Raw genomic sequence first — 13,126 nt, forward strand, 5'->3', positions numbered from 1 at the left:
CAAATAGCATGACGAATAGTAAATCTACATGACAATTTACGTAGCCTATCACAGCTGACTTTGCAAATCTAGCTGTGATAGGCTACGTTAATCGTCACGTAGCCTATCACAGGGGCGTATTTTTGTTTTCTTGGAATGGCGGTGGTGGCAGCCGGTCGAAAGACCGGCTGCCGCTCCCGCCCTGGACGAAGACCCGCCGAACCGCCGGCCGGACCCGCCGCCGGGAGGGACATTCGCCAAAGGTAAGTCCCGTCCCGGGGGGGGGTGCAGAGAATTTCTCCCCGAAACTTGTTCGGGGGGCTGAACACGTTGGCACTCGGCCCCCCGAAGTTTCGGGGAGAAATTCTCCACCAACCCTACCTTGGTGTAGAAAATGAAGCAGGACAAAGGCTAATAGAGTTTTGCCAAGAGAACACGCTGATCATAGCAAACACTCTTTTCCAACAGCACAAGAGGCGACTCTACACATGGACATCACCAGATTGTCAATATCGAAATCAGATTGATTATGTCCTTTGCAGCCAGAGATAGAGAAGCTCTATACAGGCAGTAAAAACAAGACCTGGAGCTGACTGTGGCTCAGATCATGAGCTGCTTCTTGCAAAATTTTGGCTTAAATTGAAGAACATAGGGAAAACCACTAAACCATTCAGGTATGACCTAAATCATATCCCTTATGAATATACAGTGGAGGTGCAGAATAGATTTCAGGGATTAGACCTGATAGACAGAGTGCCTGAGGAACTATGGACAGAGGTCCGTAACATTGTTCAGGAGGCAGCAACTCAATCCATCCCCAAGAAAAAGAAATGCAAGAAAGCAAAGTGGCTGTCTGATGAAGCTTTACAAGTAGCTGAGAAAAGAAGGGAAGCGAAAAGCAAGGGAGAAAGGGGAAGATATATCCAACTGAATGCAGATTTCCAGAGAATAGCAAGGAGAGACAAGAAGGCCTTCTTAAATGAACAATGCAAAGAAATCGAGGAAAACAATAGAATGGGAAAGACTAGAGATCTGTTCAAGAAAATTGGAGATCTCAAGGGAACGTTTTGTGCAAAGACAGGCATGATAAAGGACAAAGAAGGCAGGGACCTAACAGAAGCAGATGAGATTAAGAAGAGGTGGAAAGAATACACAGAAGAACTATACAGGAAAGATCTGAATGTCCTTGATAGCCATGATAGTGCGGTCACTGAACTTGAGCCGGACATGCTAGAGAGTGAAGTCAAGTGGGCCTTAGGAAGCATTACTAACAACAAAGCTAGCGGAGATGACAGTATTCCAGCTGAGCTATTTAAAATCCTAAAAGATGATGCTGTTAAAGTGCTGCACTCAATATGCCAACACATTTGGAACACTCAACAGTGGCCACAAGACTGGAAAAGGTCAGTTTTCATTCCAATTCCAAAGAAGGGCAATGCCAAAGAGTGTTCAAACTACCATACAATTGCACTCATTTAACATGCCAGCAAGGTGATGCTCAAAATCCTACAAGCTAGGCTTCAGCAGTATGCAAACCGAGAACTACCGGAAGTACAAGCCGGGTTTCGAAGAGGCAGAGGAACTAGAGATCAAATCGCCAACTTTCGCTGGATCATGGAGAAAGCAAGAGAATTCCAGAAAAACGTCTATTTCTGCTTCATTGACTATGCTAAAGCCTTTGATTATGTGGATCACAACAAACTGTGGCAAATTCTTAAAGAGATGGGAGTACCAGACCATCTTTCCTCTCTCCTGAGAAACCTGTACGAGGGTCAAGAAGCAACAGTAAGAACTGGACATGGAACAACCGATTGGTTCAAAACTGGGAAAGGAGTACGACAAGGCTGCATATTGTCACCCTGCTTATTTAACTTATATGCAGAGTACATCATGAGAAATGCCGGGTTGGATGAATCACAGCTCAGAATTAAGATTGTTGAATTATCAACAACCTCAGATACGCAGATGATACCACCCTAATGGCAGAAAGCGAAGAGGATCTAAAGAGCCTCTTGTTGAGGGTGAAAGAAGAGAGTGCAAAAGCTGGTTTGAAACTCAACATTAAAAAAACGAAGATCATGGCATCTGGCCCCATCACTTCCTGGCATATGGAAGGGGAAGAAATGGAAGCAGTGACAGATTGTATTTTCTTGGGCTCTAAGATCACCACAGACGGTGACTGTAGCCATGAAATTAAAAGACACTTGCTCCTTGGGAGGAAAGCTATGGCAAACCTAGACAGCATAGTAAGAAGCAGAGACATCACCTTGCCAACAAAGGTCCGTCTAATCAAAGCTATGGTTTTCCCAGTAGTAACATGGCTGTGAGAGCTGGACTATAAGGAAGGCTGAGCGCCGAAGAATTGATGCTTTCGAACTGTCGTGCTGGAGAAGACCCTTGGACTGCAAGGAGGTCAAATCAGTCCATCCTAAAGGAAATCAACCCTGAGTGCTCATTGGAAGGACAGATACTGAAGCTGAAGCTCCAATATTTTGGCCACCTAATGCAAAGAGAAAACTCTCTGGAAAAGACCCTGATGCTGGGAAAGACTGAAGGCAAAAGGAGAAGGGGACGGCAGAGGATGAGATGGCTAGATAGCATCACTGATGCAATGAATACGGACTTGAACACGCTCCGGGAGAGAGTGCAGGACAGGAAGGCCTGGCGTGCTATGGTCCATGGGGTCACGAAGAGTCAGACACGACTGAACGACTGAACAACAACAACAGTATTGCCAGGACTCTATAGACACACTGCTTTGGGGGAGAGACATTGAAGTAATATCTCAGCTTGCTTCTAGTCTGTTACGTACCCTTTGCTAGTTCTCTTTCTTCTGTACAGGAATGTTCAAAGCCTTGTAGAGTCAGAAGTTTTTTGGCTTGCGCTTCTTACCAGTGCCTTCCTTATCTATTCCAAATTTCATCCAAGCGGCCAAGCCTGACAAGATTTTTTTTTTTTTAATTATAGGCAAGTCTGAGAAGGAATGCTTTTAAAAAGTTATTGTTAAAGGGAAAAAGTTTCCTTTTCAAACAAAAACAAACTGTTTGTATGAAATTTGCCAGGCTTCATCCCCTCAAAAGAGGCTGCTGCTCTGCTACAAATTTTATCCAATTCTGTCAAAAAGAGAGAGAGAAAATGGATAGCCATTGTTGACTTCCTAATGATACTCAATGGGGAAGCATCTTTAGGTTTCCTGAGGTGAGGTTCTGATTCTGCCTCAGAAAGAGACCAAGATGAATCCGTCTGCTTTCCTAATTACCATAGTGAAGTCTGACGTGAATTGTGTGATTTGTGCACACACCTACAATGTATTACGTTGGTGATATTTTTAAACTGTCTTAAGTCAACAATAGCTTAAATTCATGTCACGCTATCAAGAGAAAATAGCAAATATCACAACGTTTAGCTTGGCTACCATACCAGCTAATTTGACCCAGACAGGGTCAGAAAGGGCATTGCTTTCAGACAGGGCATTGCTATGACTTTGGTACAGAAACAAATGGTGGCTCATGACCCTACCCACTCATCACACGTGCTGGGTCCTTATGGTACCAATCAGGGTACAGCATAGTGGTGAGAGGGAAAGGAGGAGGGCCAAGCTGCTCAGAGGAGCTTTTCAGTTGTTACTGCCACCATTTTGTACTGTGGGCTCCTGCTGAGCTCTTGGTGAAACATTTTATTGGTAATCTTCCCCAGAAGGCCACAGTGCAGGAGATCTCATGACTTTTTGAGCAGTATGGGCAGGTTCAGAAATGTGACATCATCAAGAACTATGGCTTCATGCACACAGAGGACAAGACGGCCACTGAGGATGCCATATGCAACCTGCATCATTACAAGCTCCGTGGTATTTGCATGAATGTGGAGGCCAGTAAGAACAAGAGCAAAGTCTCCACCGAACTGCATGTGGGCAACGTCAGCCCCACTTGTTGCACCAACCTCGAGCCGTGGTCCATGTTTGAGGAGTATGGCCCCAAGCTAGAGTGGGACATTGTTAACAATTATGCTTATGTGCACATGGAGGAAGCTGAGGATGTTGTTGAGGCCATCAGGGGCCTTGACAACATGAAATTCCAAGGCAAATGAACGTGCATGCAGTTGTCCACCAGCCGGCTCAGGACTGCACCAAGGATGGTAGATGAAGGGGCGCTGGACTGCTCCCTCCCCTCATGTGTTTGCCCTATTCAAGTTCAGAATGCCTGAATAGGGCTACTTACACTCCCCCTTCAGAGCTTAGTGCTAAACTTGCGAAGGTCTTTAGAGGAGCTGGATGTGCAGGGATGTTGGGGTGGGGCTTGCATGCAAGCCCTCACTTCCCACCACACTTTTAGCCCTGGTGTGAGTAGACTGAATGTCTACATAGGACCTGTGTCATTTCTGTATTTTATATAGCACCTACCACACAATTAGGGCTGTATAGCATTGTTGATTCATTATACTAATTAAATGTCAGTTGTGTTATGGAAAGGTTAGGCTGTGGCTATGCATGCATTCATGAATTTGTGTGTATGTAATCACTTCTGTCGTTACTGAAAAACAAGGTATAGCATATGAGCCAAAGGTCTGAATTAACAAGTATATTCTCTGGCTTTAAAAGTTCAACATATAAGACCTTGAGCATCTGTCCACGTCGAGCTGCAGCTACAAATTAGGAATGTCACTTAAAAACATGCCCATCATTGCTACTTTCCTGTGCTTGTTCTCTTATTAACATGGCTTTGAAGCAGGAGAGGACCAGACTTTAAAGCCCTTGGTCTAAAGTGTCTCACCGTTTCAAATTAAAGCATGATTTTGAAGGCTGTGCTATGCTGCGTCGTCAGTTATGTCTAAATAGATCTGTCAGTGTATTTCCAAGGCACAATATCCATACACAAGCCTAGAAGGGGACCTGTCAGGGGAAACAGTGGATTTTGAAAGGAATTGGACTGGGATTAGATAGGTCAATATACTAGTGCCACAGTTGTTGATGTGGAAGGAAAGCACAGGATGGCTGAAAGAAGTGTAGGAAATGACTAAGGGAGATGGCAGCTCCTCCCTGCCTTTGGTTCTGTCTTAACTGGCCTTCCCACTGCGCTTCTCCAATTTCAACAGGGCAAGCAAGTACAGGAACTAGCACAGGCCCAGCTCTGGTGTTCGTGCCTCCCCCCCCCCCCCGGTGCCTATTTTAGACATCATGAGAGAAAGGCAAAGAAAGGTGGTTTTCTCCACCTCTGTTTCCAGGCACCGGCTGTTCCCGACACTGCTGTAGAGGAAGGCTATCATTGACACCAGCCCACTCCCTCCAAACTAAAGAAAATAAAATTGTTACTTTTAAAGGCCTACACTCTAGTAATTCAGTTCACACTGCCCCAAACCTCTTTTATTACAATGAAAATAAAATATTTATTGGACCCCTAAACAGTGGCTGAATCTACACATACCAGTTACACCGTTATCATACCGTTATCATAACTATTGGTGCCCATTGCTGTCATGTATACCAATAGTTATGACAATGGTATGATAACGGTATAACTGCTGTGTAGATTCAGCCTCTCTCGATCTCTTTCTCTCTCTCTCTCTGTCTCACACACATACACACACACTCACACACACACACAGACACACACACACACACACACACACAGATGCAAATGAATCCAAGATAGGCCACTGTTTCATTAGGCTACTTCAGAAAGAGGAATACCCCATGGGAGATATGGGTTATCTTTCTGGGTTCAGGTACACTAATCAATTTTTACCTGTATTTACAAGTGTGTTCTTCATACAGGTGACTTTGCCAACTCAGGGCTGGCATCAAGGGTCATGGCTGGGCACTTGTGGAGAGCCCACATCCCAGCAGGGGCCCACTGACAAGAGAGACTTGGAATTGCCCCTCTTCTTCACCATTGCAAACTACTTGATCACTTGCCTCTGGTTCTGCACTTATGGATGAGCCCATCTCTGTCCAGGGCAGGGGGAGCTCAAGGAGCTGCCCCCCCCCCAGCTCATGTGGCCCAAACCTGCTTGGCAAGCTTCCCAGCTTGCCCCACCTGCCCTTGAGCTGTGCAAGCCACCCCTCATCTTCATGCCATGGACTCCAGTCAAGCCGTTGTGGTTTATGTGCACAATGATTTGATTGCTGCGTCCTTGGCCCAGCCAGCCCCCAGCTCTTGCCCGGGCAGCCATCACTGTAGCAGAGTGAGGGGGGGAGAGGATAGGTGCCTCCTTCTTCCCTCCACCCCCACTTGCTACAGCAGCGGTGTAAAGGGCCAAGCTGGCTGTTTTCCGTAAGGCTCTTACAGTTATGTAAAATGACCAGCCTGTCCCTCATCCCTGCTGACATGGGGATGAGAGGGGAAGAAGGCAGCACCTCTCCTCCTTCCCCCATCTTTGCTACAGCAGCAACAGAGAGGGACAGGCAGGTCATCTCATTTTATGTAAGTCTAAGAGACTTATGGGAAATGGCCAGCCTGTCCCATGGACTGCCTCTCTAGCAAGGACAGGGGAAGGAGGAGAGGCACTGCCTTCTTCCCCTCTCGGCGATAGGCAGCTATCTCGCTGTTGGACCAGGCACCCATGCTCTTGCCCAACTCAGCACGCAGCGAGTCGGGCAAGAGTTCAGGTGCCGCAAACTGGCATCCGGGGGGCGGACCAGCAACTTCTTGCCAGGCTTCGAGTCCCAACCAGATGCTGGCACCATCCCTAGCGCTGATGACTGTGGTGGTGAGGAGAAGCAGTAGGTGCCACTGCTGACTTGCCCTCTGGCTCTCTGCATGTCAAGCAAGCAAGTGGTAGCAATGATGAGAAAGAGGATGAGGAGTAGGGATGGATGGATGCCCCACAGTTTGGGTACTCCAGGCACCTGCTGAGCTGTTGATGCAGCTCGTGCTTCCCCTGCCCTGTGCTCGAGCTCCCCCAGCACTCACCAAGCTGCCTGTGCTCACCCATCCACAAATGCTGTGAGCACCATTTTGAGAAAGAAAATGGCGATTGCGACTATGCGCACATCTAGTCTTATGCAAAATGGCACTGTGAATGGCCGATATACACAAGATTACAGGGGTAAATGGCCCACTTACGACTGTAATCTTGCATATATTGGCCATTTGCAGTGCCATTTTATGTAAGACTAGATGTGCACATAGTTGCAATTGCCATTTTCTTTCACAACATGGTGCTCGTGGCATTCATGGATGGGTCCAGGGTGAGTGCATGCAACCCGGTGAGTGTGCGGGGGGAGGGTACTCAAGTGGGGGCAGGGGCTCGCTGGGCAGGGATAGGGGCATGGGTGGGTGGGTGTCTGCAGGATGCCCAGACCTGATCGGGCACCCTGTGCCATCCCTAATGAGGAGCAATAGCAGCTGGTGACAATGGTGGTGAGAAGGTAAGGCCATAAGAACATAAGAAGAGCCATGCTGGATCAGACCAAGGCTTCATCTAGTCCAGCATTCTGTTCACAGAGTGGCCAACCAGCTGTCAACTGGGAACCCACAAGCAGGGCATGAGCACAGCAGCACCCTCCCACCCACATTCCCCAGGAACTGGTGTACATAGGCTCACTGCCTCTGGTACTGGAGGTGGCACATAGCCATCAAGACCTGTAGCCGTTGATAGCCTTTTCCTCCAGGAATTTGCCTAACCCAGTTTTAAAGCCATCCAAATTGGTGGCCATCACTACTTCCTGTAGTAGCAAATTCCATAGTTGAACTATGCGCTGTGTGAAGAACTTCCTTTTATCTGTCCTGAATCTCCTACCAATCAGCTTCATGGGATGACCCTGCGTTCTAGTATTTTGAGAGAGGGAGAAAAATGTCTCCCTATCCACATTCTCCACACCACACATAATTTTGTTGCCCTTTATCATGTCTCCCCTTACCCTCCTTTTTGCCAATCTAAACAATCCCAGCTGTTGTAACCTTCTCTTATAGGGGAGATGCTCCAGCCCCTTGTAAGTAGACTGACTGAGGAAAGGGGTCCAATGAGGGTGACTCCTTGTCCAAGGGCACTCAAGAACCTGGGGTTGGCCAACTGATCAACCCCCCACCCCACCACAATATATACCTGTAATAGCAGTTTGATCTGCAGAAACCAAACAAGTAGGCAAAGTGTTTGATAACATGGAGGTAATGTCTGAAAATCAAGCTGCTGTTAAAGACACAGGCACAGTAAAAAAAAAAAGTTGGCAACTCTGCACACAGACAGTGAAGTGTTTTACTGGATGGAACCAACTATTCTTCAAAGATTCAAAACTACATTGAGAGAAACTACTGCCTCAGAAATCCGAAAGCCAGCTAATACCAAGCAATGCCAGATAACCTTCCAGTGTGTGAACAATCAGAATGACTTTTGTGAAACAGGGATAGACTAGGGTAAACACTGAAACATTGGACTCAAGCTTCCCTTGGAGAGAAAAAATGTTTCCAGCAACAACAAATCTAGTCTTCTTGCTGGCTAAACCAAGGTGTTTTTGTTGTTGTTTTTTAATGGGAGGCAAAAACAACAACAACGGATGATGCTCATCATCGAGGACTACCTTATCCGATGGTATGAACATTGAGAAAAGCAAGCAGCTGAGAAGAGAATACGAAAATAACTCCCATTGTGTGAAAACAGAAGCTTCATTATCGCCTCTAAATGGCAATTCCTGTGTTGATGGTATTTCCATGTCATGAAGAACTTATTCTGAACTGTCTCCTCCTTGACAGCAGGAAAACTGCCATGAAGACTTATCTCAGCATGGCAACACTCAAAAAGATCTTTACTTTTGTCCCCCAAATCCAGCTGCAGATGTCATGTCCCCAGACCACCCGGAAGAAAGGAAAAGATTATCCCCCAGCTCATATAACCCCTTCTCGAAAGCCTTGATGTGGCAGCAATTTCTAATCTAATGCCCCTGTTTTGTCGATACCTCCCAAGTCTTTCAGGAGACAGATGAGGAATTCCGTTCTCGCCTATCAGCAGTTCTTTCTGATAATGACATCCTATACTTCTCTCTGAATTTTGAGGCATGCTCAAGCTTCATTAGCGTGAATATATATAATCTTACTTAGCAGGATTATTAGTATAATTAGCATTGCCAGTGTGTGCAGCTTTAGCTCTCGCTAGGTGTTGGTGTCATAGAGAATGCCTGGGAATTTTCTTTGCATTGTGATATGTGCTGACACTCGAGGAACACACTCTGGAGGAGAAAAATCTTAATCCTCACCACAGGGTACTCTCCTGAACACAGTGATGGCACCCTCCTCATGAGTTTAACATGGCTGGAATGGGAAACTTTATTTAGTCAGTCAGTCAGTCCTCTAGAGAGAAAGGAAATTGGATGCAGTTTAAGGACCAGTGCTGACAACCATTTGTTTTCCATTGTGTGGTGGTTTGGGGTGTGTGTGTAATGACTCAGTAGGATTCCCCATAGCATTGGGTTACTTCCTGGAAGGATTGCTTGAAGAGATATGCAAAGAGGGCCATGCGCCCAGCTTTACAGAGGATTCCACATGCTACTGAGTGCTCCACAGATCAGCTGGAGAGCATCAGTGGCTGGACCACCAACATTGGGAAGATTTTTTTTAAAAAAATGCCTCAAGTGGGGAGGACAGCACAGTCTCTTTACAGCTGTAAACCAGCCTTCCCCAACCTGGTGCCCCCCAGATGTTTTGGACTGCAATTACCATCAACCCAGACAGCATGACTAAAAGTCAGGTTCAAAACAAAAGTTCAAAACATTTGGAGGGCACCAGGTTGGAGAAGACTGCTGTACGTCATAGAACAGGGTTGCAGAACTCCTGGCCCATCGACCTCATCCGGCCCACCCACAGAGCCATGGGTTCCTCCAGGGGGTGGGGCTTGGCCTCCATGCCCCACCCCCTGGAGGAATCTCTGCTGTCAGATAACTGTCATAGCCCATCTGCTATAGAACAATGCTTGCTTTTATTTCTCTGTTGATGTGGTGTTTGTGGTTCCCCACACACAGCTTTGTGTCTTGCAGGGTATTTTTGTTTGGTGGTAGAACATCAAGAATTCTTTGTATGTCCATTTGGTAAGATCTATATGTATGTATATGTGTGTGTGTGTGTGTGTGTGTATATATATATATATATATATACACACACACACTGTAGCTTGATCTGATAATCATGCTAAGACCATTGTAATAATAATACCTATAGAAACTGTTGAAGCCTTCCGAATTCTGGAAAGAATTAGCTGGCAAAGAGGAATTTCTTCTCTAATTTCTCAGAAGGGATTTGCACATAAGGTGGCCCCTTAGGCATCAGCAAAGAAAACACAGATTTGCATTTAATTTCCATGTGTTAATTTATATGTGTAGATGCAAAATTGGAAATAACTACTATGCCTTAAATAGAATTAGAATACATCTCACCCTAGTAGGGAAGAATGCAGCCAAACGACCTGTGTGCCTGCTGCCCAGCCTGCTCTCCAGGTGATACCTGTTGATGGGCAACTTCAAGGCCCCAGCTGCTCTCTATTTTTAATCCAGACTTGGACTAGATGGTGCTTCAGTTACCTTCAAACAGAGAACTGATGCCAGCCCTTTAAGCAGAGGATTGTCTTCAGTAAAGTAGGACACATGACCAAACTAGCAGTCAGCCCAGCTGAACAAAGCCAGGCTAGCTGTGATGCTGGGGGTCTTGGTGGCCCACTGAATCATTTTTTTTGTTTGTTCTACAAATCAAAGCACATCCATAAATCAAATTTTTATATATATTGCTAGGGCCAGCATCATCATCAAAACCAGTGCCCTGTTGTGAAAAGTACAGACCTAGGCCTGACGGCTGAGAAGAGCCCCTGTAAGTGATAAAGTTTTAGGGGGAAATTAATAGACTGCACCAGCCCTGGATGGGGCACACGGAAGGAGCCTCCTCGAAGATTGTTGTACAATCAGGCATACCCTGGTAATGGTGCATTGTGCCAGCTAATCCTTCTATCACCTGATCGAACCACAGCTCGGCAGTGTGGTGGTGGCTACATTTGGTGGAGCAGAGCTTGGTTTGGACACGACACGACAACAACCAGCCCTAGACTATGAATATCATGGGCCCTAAACCAGAACCTTTGGGGCCTGTTGGATAATCCAGCCCTCATCAAAACAGCTTCAGTCTCCATCGTCAGGAAAAACCAACCAACCAAGTGCAGTGCCAGCTACTGATATTCTCAACTGTTCCACAATGTTTCTACAGACCACAGAATGGAGCTCACAGACTGCCAGTGGTCAGTGACACTCTCTATGCTCAAAAAGGGAGGCTCAGATGGCCCAAAGTCACTTCTGTATTAGAGATGTACGAAAGTCCCTTACCTGAACCCGAAGCTTGATTCGCGGTGGGGGGGAGGCGCTCTGTCCCTCCCCACGAAATTCTGGCCGGGGGGGAGGCACCGCGTCCCTCCCGCTGCGAATCCTGTCCTGCTGGGACGCAAATGGCAGCGGCTGTAGCCGCCGCCGTTTGCATCCCTGCGGTCAGCCGTGATAGGCTACGTAAATCTTTACGTAGCCTATCACGGCTGAGTGGAAAAAAAAAACACGTGCGTATGCAAATGGCGGTGCCCATGGGCGCTGCCATTTGTGTTCCTTATTTTGGCATGTGTAGTCTACGTAAACATTTACGTAGACTATGGCAAAAATAAGGAGAACACTATTTGAGTTCCCCTTATTTTCGCCGTAGTCTACGTAAATGTTTACGTAGACTACACGTGCCAAAATAAGGAACGCAAATGGCGGCGCCCATGGGCGCCGCCATTTGCGTACGTGTGGTTTTTTTTTTTCCACTCAGCTGTGATAGGCTACGTAAACATTTACGTAGCCTATCACGGTGTTCTTTAAAAATCTAGCCGTGATAGGCTATGTAAATCTTTACGTAGCCTATCAAGTTTTTTTTTTTTAACTTGGAAATGGCAGCGGCGGCAGCCGGTTGGAAGACCGGCCGCTGCAGCTGCCGCCGCCGCACTGCTGCTGCACCGCCGCTGGAGCCGCACGCTGCCAGGGACATTCGCACAAGGTAAGTCCCATCCCGGGGGGGGGGGCGGGGGGCAGACCATTTCTCCACCAATTTCGGGGGGCCGAATGCGCTGGCATTCGGCCTCCCTGAGATTCGTGGAGAAATTCACTGACATCCCTATGCTGTATAGGTTCGGGGAATAGGCTAAGCTAGAACTGTTTTCCTGATCAGCTTTTTTCTTCTCTAAAGTACATAGACTTTTACACATGCATACACACACACACACACACACACACACACTGTAAAGACATTTTGCCAGTATTTATGAAATGTATGCTAATAATTGCCATAACATAACCAGTTAAGGCTGTTATAAACAGTGTTACCCAAGCTGTTTTGTTAATACTTCTAGTTGAAGAGGTGTCCTGTGCAAGTAATTATTTCACAATTCTCCTCTGACCAGCATTAAATTAAAGCTCTCTGCTCTCAGCCTGGTGTATCGGGCCATAGAGGCAGAACCTGCAGTGATATTAATGGGTGTTGCACTGCTAAATCCCTGAACATTAAATAATTGAGCTTATATTTCAAAGCCAAATTGTGTGTCTCTGCAACTTTTCAAAAGATACCTCACTTCTGAGATCCCTGACAACTAAGAAAGAAAAGAAAAGCCAACTTGACAGAGATTTCCAAAACATCCTGTTACTTTGGGATAAACATTTCAGTGCCGCTTCTGAAGGGGGGTTGTTCTATAATATAGATTAAATCCATGTATTATTTTGCATTTTAAAGAGCCAGCGCAGCTAATGGTTGTGAGAGCAGAGTTTGCCGATCAGCGAAGGTACACGTTCCTATGACAATTTTGCCACCAATGTATCAAAAGAACTGTTACAAGATTATTGCATATTACAATAATGCAATTACCTGTATTTACCTTAATTATGTGCTTAGACATAATTATAATAATTACACGTATAGGTCACATTTGACAAAATACGACTCAGAAAAGTCTAGCAAAACTCACCATAAGACTGGTGAAAGGAAGATGGTGATGCTGTGACAGTGGAAGACAATAGAAAGAAATTCAAAACGAACAGCTCCAGTTTGGGGGCCAATTTGATGGGTGGGTGGGGGGAACCAGATGGTCTACTGAGCCTCATATTTTTAGGCTAGTAGCATTTCATCCCTTATGTGTGCATTATTTGGTTTTTTAAAATCAT

This window comes from Heloderma suspectum, chromosome 2 (genome assembly GCF_057233095.1).
Source record: "Heloderma suspectum isolate Gila_16-S chromosome 2, 16-S_ref, whole genome shotgun sequence".
Classification (NCBI taxonomy): domain Eukaryota; kingdom Metazoa; phylum Chordata; class Lepidosauria; order Squamata; family Helodermatidae; genus Heloderma; species Heloderma suspectum.